Consider the following 7,791-nt stretch of genomic DNA (forward strand, 5'->3'; position numbering starts at 1 on the left):
CCCACTTTTTGTACCTACATTTCATATCATGCACCTTTTCTCTTCGCACTACTTTTGTTTTGTTTTTCCAGGTTTCCTAAACCACATTTTGATCCTTGCAGGCACCCCTGAGGAGATTTCGTCGTCTCTTGATGAAGCTTACCGCAGGATTGAGGAGGCAGCATTGCAGAGGAGGTCCACACGAGGTCAGGGGCAATCAAGTTCCAATGTGCTTGCAGATACGGTGTCTGAGGATACCATTAGGAGTGCCACCCCTGGTTCTGTGAGGCGGCAGAGGGTAGTTCACCCACCTCCCGCAGAAGACTACGAGCCCGAGGTCAAGGCCACAAAGAGCAGAACCAGTTGTACGATATTGTCAAGCGTTTTGAAAATGCGAGGGCCAGCAGCAAGCACATGAAGGAGCTGGTAGCGTAAATGACCACACCACTTAATCTCTCATTTTGCTTTGCTCTTTTTTACCATTCATCCTCTTCGTACTTTCTAGATATGATCCGCTTACGTTTTAGTTCTTTCTTTTTTTACTTAGTAGACATGATTCTTTCATGTTATATCATTTTCATACAGCTCATGTTTGGGCAGAACCAAGGTCATTCAATGTGAAGCGACGTACGTCGACCTGGGTGATCTTGCCGAGTCCGTGAGGCCAAACAATAAAATGTCGACGAATGTAGTTGCATGCAGGATTGACTACATCAACAAGCACATCGATATGTCTCCCGACAAAACAATCATGCATTACAGTGTGGCCTGCAAAATATGGGATGGTGACTTCCACCACAAAATCCTGAGGAAGAATTTTGGTGCGCACGGTGAATTCAAGGTCACACTGAAGAAATATGTGAGTACTCCTTCCCTGTTTGCACTTTTTCACATGGTATGGTTTTTTGCCATTATCTGCACTTTGTTTATGTGGCAGATGTTTCATGTGGCATCAGCTGCCATGTAAACTGACTTTTTGATTTGCATCCCCGTGCAAACTATGTGGCAACTTCAAAGTAAAATACATGGCAACTTTTGTTCATACATGGACGACAACTTTCTTTTAACTACCCACTATAACTAAACATTCTACGTGATTCTACTTTTTTTGTCCCTTTGTTGTTCTTCATGTGAACTTTGCTTCTCATTTCCTTCATTTTTACTTGCAGGTCATGTTCCCCATGTTCCAGGAGCTTGTACCACATGACCCACACGACAAGTGTGGTCACCACTACGCGATCTATCTTGACCTGAAGAACCAACGCTTTGAGGTGCTTGATTCAATGTGTTCGACAGCTGATGCAGACCTTACTACGCATGCTGAATTCTTCATCAACAACCTCAAAGAGACATGGAACCTTCACTACGAAAACTCAAAGGTCCAGATCAGACATTTTCCGATTGAGTACGTGGCGACTACGAAGCAAGGGAACACGTAATTTCCTATCTCTTCCTTCATGTGCCCTTTTACACCAATCCCACCCCTCTTTTTGTTACATCTGAATTGAAGTTCATCATTGCTATGTCTGTCCTTCTTGCGAGTTCACCTGATTCTTTTTCTTGTGCAAGACGGACTATGGCTTTCACACATTGGAATACTTTGCAGAGTGGGAAGGTAGACTTGTTCCCATCGTCACAGCTGCAACGGTCGTTGAGCTCCGGAAAATTTACACGTGGAACTGGTTGACGAATGAAGATTTCAACAAGCGTTCCGGAGCACGTGAGTTTGTCGAGGAAGCTGTCAAGAAAGTCATTAAGAAGTACAAGTGATCACGTGGCGCTCCACACCGGAGCATACCTTACATTCTGTTGCCGAGGAATGTAAGGTACTACTTTTGTTCTTCTCAAAAAACTATGTCTGTGTGCTATGTTATGACTGCAACCCCGAGTAGCCTAGTATGTATTGGTGGTTTGTGAGCGACATTTGAATATATTTCTGTAATATTTGTGTGGATGTGAACCTATTTAGGCGTGACAGCAGATATGTTTTATGTTTATCATTATTATTATGGTTTCATCGTTTGCACCACCAGGTTGCTGCTTCGAATGCGTCTACTATGTTCTAAAACATGGCAACTGTAGTTCATCAGACATGGTTAGTAAAAGTCATCGTCGTTTTTCATTTGACTGTTTGCTTCTTCTTTTTCATTGCTAACTGCACCGGCTACCATGGTAGTTTTGATCATGTAGCCGTAACCTTTTTCTGCGGTTCATGCCCGTTACGCTTTTTTTAATTTGTTTCCTATAGATTGCACACAACACAGCATGTGTGACTAAAGCGCGTCGAATTATCATGGAAATATACGCGATGTAGAGTGATTACAAATAACATGGCATTTTTCAGTATAGCTAACATGGTAGATTCAGTACAAAGAACATGGCAAATTCAGCATAGACAACATGGCAGATCCAGTATACTTGACATGGCAGATTGAGTATAATTAACATGGTAGACCCAGTATACTTACCACGATAGTTTCAGCATAACATATCATGCATATTTAGTACAAAATAGCATGGCATGTTAAACACATATAACATGGCAGATTAAGTACACATAGCTTGGCAACTGTAGTTACCCATTCAATGCATTTTCCTTCAACTTCTGATGCCCCTCAAGAGTCATTCTCCCATTTTTTTTAAAAATCAGAATATCTATATTACAAAACAACATGTCCCCAAGGACCATGTCACAGTGCCACAATGTTTCTTACGGGTTGCTTGTCCATTTGTTTGTCTTCTTGTGTTTTGCTTGAATCTCCAATCCTGATTTGTATCTTATCTCTTTTGGACGCCCTTTTGTGATGGAACGGGGCGGGTTCCTGACCTGGGTTTGTGTGCTTGCTGTTCCAGATCCTATCTCCGAGTTTTCAGATGATGGCCCCGTGGACGAAGGCACACTTGATATGCGGGGGAACCTGTGTAAGGCTTCCTCAGCTTCCCTCTTCTTGATCTCATCAAGCTCTCTTTTCAGGGCCTTCCTGTGTTTTTCTGCGACTCTCGCTGTCTCATCACTCTTGCACGCTTCATCAATTAGCTCGGCATTGTTCTTTGTAAGCACAATGTGCCTCACGGCTTCCATGGTTGACTCTGGTCTCTCGTCATGCACAGCCAGAACTGTGTTTGTTGTCTACGGCGCCAACGCATCATCAGCGTCCCAAGTCCATCGCCGCCTTATGAAATGGCGGGGCATCCGTGTCACCGCGTTCATGTCTATTACTTTTAGTATGTGACAGCACACAATGTCGTCCCGTTCAAACTTGCAGCATTGGCAGTAGTATTCGCCTTGGCCTATCGAGGCTTTCACAAAGTAGTTCCTTCCTTTGTCCGGGTCCTCAGGTTCTGAATCTGACATGCCCAAAATAGAACACACCTTGAACATATGTTTGTCCACCTGGAAAGCCGTGAACATGCTGGCATGCTTTATTTCTTCTTGGAATCTGCAAGTTTTGTGTGTTTTTTGTTAAACTATTGTGTGCTGTTTTTTGTAGCACCTTATGTTGTCGTGGCCAATAGAAGTACATTTCGTTTGAACATGGCAACTGTAGTGCATTACACATGGCAACTGTAGTACATTAGACATGGCAACTGTAGTATATTAGACATGGCAACTGCAGTGCATTAGACATGGCAACTGAAGTACATTTTCACCTGGTCATTGTCATTTCCATACAAACATCTCCACTAGAAGCACAGTGCATAAAACATGGCAACTACATTTATTAAACATGGCAACCTCAGTTGAGTAAACATGGCATTTGCATTTCAGTAAAAATGGCAATTGCATTTCAGCAAACATGGCAAATGTAGTTGAGTAAACATGGCAACTGCATAACATTTTCAATTGGCATTGCCATTTGCATACCAACATGCCCACTGGAAGTATAGTGTATTACACATGGCAACTGCATTTCATTAAACATGGCAACTACAGCTGATTAAGCATGGCAAAACAGTAGTTCACTAAACATGGCAACTGTAGTTGAGTAAACATGTCAAACAGTAGTTCATTAAACATGGCATCCTCAAATCATGGCAACTGCATTGCATTCTATATGGCCTCTACTGCCTTCATACTTGTGCAAATAAGATTGCAACGCAACTGACTTACTTGTTAAAGATCTTGTTGGTATATATCTTTCTCATTTGCCTCTCCATCGGTAAATGCGTTAGCAATTTTGGTTGCTTTAGGGTGGTGTTCGCTTCTTGTTGTAGCTCAGATCCCAGTATTTTTGTTTGCAATGCTATGTACTGCTTGGCAAACTGTAGCAATGAGTTGCCAGGGCTCACTTACTACTTCAAAACAGCATTGAACCCCTCGCTGCGCTGCGTAGTCTGCAGAAAAGGGAAGAATCACTGCATGAAGTAGGTCGGCACCCAGTACATTCGCTTCTCCCACAGGCTAGCAAGAGTCTCGTTGTCTTGGACTTGATATGTTTCAATCATGGCTATCCAGCTCCTTTCAAACTCCTCCACTGTCAAGCTGTGGTCCATGCACAACTCGAATGCCTTGTGCAGCTCTGGACGGTCAGCAAAGAACGGTCCTAGCGTCTCCTCAGCCTTCTTTATAATGTGCCACCTGCAGTGCATGTACACTGCCAACGGAAAGACCCCCTCTATGCCTGCACGCATGCTAAAATCCTGGTTTGTTATTATGTTCATCGGAGCAAGTCCATCCATGCACTCCAAGAAGGTCTAGAACAGCCAAACGTACCCATCCGTGTCTTCGTTCCGAACGAGCCCGCATCCGAATTGCAACGGCTGATTGTGGTTATTTATTCCTATGAATGGAGCGCACGACATCTTGTACATATTAGTGAGATACGTCGCTTCGAATGAAATGCAATCTCGGAAATGTTTGTAGGCTCTTCTTGCAGCACCATCCACCCAATACATGTTCCTGACACGGTCCTCATTGTCCAATCTTATCCTGTAGAAGAAATCTGGATCTTCCTTCGCTTTCTCATCGAAGTAGGCCATCGTGGCTTCTATGTCAGCCAACTTGCTCTCTCTACGGTATTTTGCCTTTAGGTTTGTGACGTCAGCTGGTATGTAGGGCATGCTACTCAGAGTCCCATTTTTGTTGTGGATGAGTGATAGTATCTGCACCATTCTTGATGGACCGATGTTACAATCATGTAGCAGCTTTATGAATTTCTTCTCGAGGAGGGTGAATCCTCTGTGGGCGGTCAGAAATTTCACCAGGTCGAACTTCTTTATGAGTTGGTGGTTGTGCTCGTCAAAATATTCAGTGACCAACCACTGTGCTCCATCTACGTTTAGCTTACACCGGACAGGGCATTCCGTCTTGAGAATGATTCCTCTCTTTCGTTCCGGAACGACAGGCGCAACACCTTTCCCCTTCTTGTTCCTTCGTGCTTTGTGGCACCTCATCTCACCTCTGCTATACTCGTTTGTTTTCTTAATCTTCCTATGGTATTCGGTGTTGACCGCAAATCCATGGAACTTTGCATACGTCTGGTAGAATTCCTTTGCTTCTGCGAACGATTCAAATCTCTGCCCCAACGTACGGTGGCTGAGGTACCATGATCTCTGATTGCCCACCATCTTCATCCCCTTGTGCTTCGTCATCAGTTTCATTATTCACTTCAGTATCGGTGGCAGTTTGATCTACTTGAGTGTTGCCAGTGCTTGTGTTCAAAGGGGTGCTTGTCGGCATTGCAGGAATGATTGCCATTTCCGACTCTGACTCGGTATTGTTTGCGGCATGATTGGTGGCTGGCTGGTGGAACGCGTCTTCCGTGCGCTCAGATCTCCCCGCAGTAGATGTCCCTGTGCCGCTGTTCACTGTAGTTGTAGGCCCTGTAATAGAAAAAAACAGGTACAGGCGTAAGATTTTTGCTTGAATGACATGTTTATCATAACTGAGTACATCAACTTCAAGTGATTTGGCATGACATCATTCAAACAGCAAGCCGTCAGTCTGCATGTGGACATGCATGGCAACTGTAGTTGTCCAGTCATGGCAGCTACTGTCCAACAAACATGGCAACTACTATTGCCAATGCATGGCAACCAGCTCATTTTTCAGTACGAAAACTTGGATTCTATGTGCATGGCAGCTGCAGTGCTGCATACATGGCAAATACTATTGCCAACACATGGCAACCCAGTGTGTTCTAGCATCAAAACTTTTTATATTCTAGTCTCGAGCTCACTATGCAAATGCGATCAACCATTTAGTGTTGCACACATGCTTTTAGCAACTCGCAAACCCCGAAGACAAAATATCACTCATTTGTACAAAACCACTTTTTGTTCGCGTTTTCTATTTGATTTTTTTCCACCATCACTGATACAAATCTTCTTTTCCTCACATGCTATTCCCGCAAAAAGAAATGCAGTTATGTTTTTGTTGTTCAATTTTTCATTACCTTGTTGTGCTGCATGTGCCCATCTTGTGTGATCTGTAACACCAAATTGACGTGCTCTATCTGCAATGTGTGAAGCTTGCCATGAGATATTTGCCGGGGTAGAAGCATCGTAATAACCTGTAAGCATGGTAGTAGATGGGTAATGCATGGCAACTGCAAGTTGTCCAGGGATGGCAACTGCATTTGTTCAGTCATGGCAACTGCAGTTGTCCAGGGATGGCAACTGCAATTGTTCACAGATGGCAACTGCAGTTGTCCAGTCATGGCAACTGCAGTTGTTCAGGGATGGCAACTGCAGTTGTCAACTATGCACCTTTTGCTAATTCACCGTCCGCAGCTTCACTTTTTATGGACTCACCTGTGTATGACGTCGATGGCAGGTACATGGGTGCCGCCTGACGCCACGTGCTGCATGAAGGTTCTGCAATTTTTCCCGACACAACTTGTGAGTCTTTTGCCATCCTTTGCAAGTTTATTTTTCATGCCCACACCAGTATGTCTCTTTTTCGTATGCGTTACCTTGATTTGCCACATTAGCTAGTTGAAGTTGGCTGCCCGTACATTTATCAGTGTTAGCGCCCTGTGACTGAACTTGCCATGGTGCCCCCCTGAGTGTGTTTTGGTCATAAGAACCTGCTAAAAATGACAGTGTAGGACATAAATAGAATGTCATCATCATAGTTGCAAACACGGCAAATGTTCTTTTCTTTTTGTTATCTTGCATCATACCAATACCTGTGTACTGTTCTAGTAGTGGCAGCAACGGTCCTGCAGAAATGAGTTGACTGTATTCTGCTGCATCCCAAGGGGGGTGTTTCTAGTCTTTGAGAACCCCAAAGATCAGCGCCATCTGCGTGATTCATTCTTTTCCGCGTCTCTTTTCTGCCAATGTGCTCCCAGTCACTGCATGAACAAGAACGCATTAACAATCCACAAAAAATGTATCCTTCTGTTGCTTGCACATAGAAGTTAACACGTGAGTGTTATCACATTTTCATGCGTAGGCAACCAACATATCATGGCTAGTAGGACATGCACATCCACTCTCTTTTCTAAAATCTGGGTGCTAGTTATCCGTTCGATTCGATGGCATCAGCCACTACAATAGGATGGCAAGCAATAGGTTAACATGGTGGCAGTTAACAACAACGATAGGTGACAACTGACGTTAGACACCAGTGGCAATTAATTTTTGCACCCCCCCCCCCCATTATTTCAAATTTCTCAGTTTCTCTCCCTTTTTTATGGATTCCTACGCATCCATTTCATTTACCAACTACTTGCATCAATCGACTGAGAACTTAAGTTTATCTCTAGCGTAGTACATGGCAGATCTAGTGTATTCTGCTTGGCAACTGCGAAGACACACAAACCATGTAGTGTTTTACCCCTATATCATGGATCTAGTTGCCAACTT

The sequence above is a fragment of the Triticum dicoccoides genome, chromosome 2B (genome assembly GCF_002162155.2).
Source record: "Triticum dicoccoides isolate Atlit2015 ecotype Zavitan chromosome 2B, WEW_v2.0, whole genome shotgun sequence".
Taxonomy (NCBI): Eukaryota; Viridiplantae; Streptophyta; class Magnoliopsida; order Poales; family Poaceae; genus Triticum; species Triticum dicoccoides.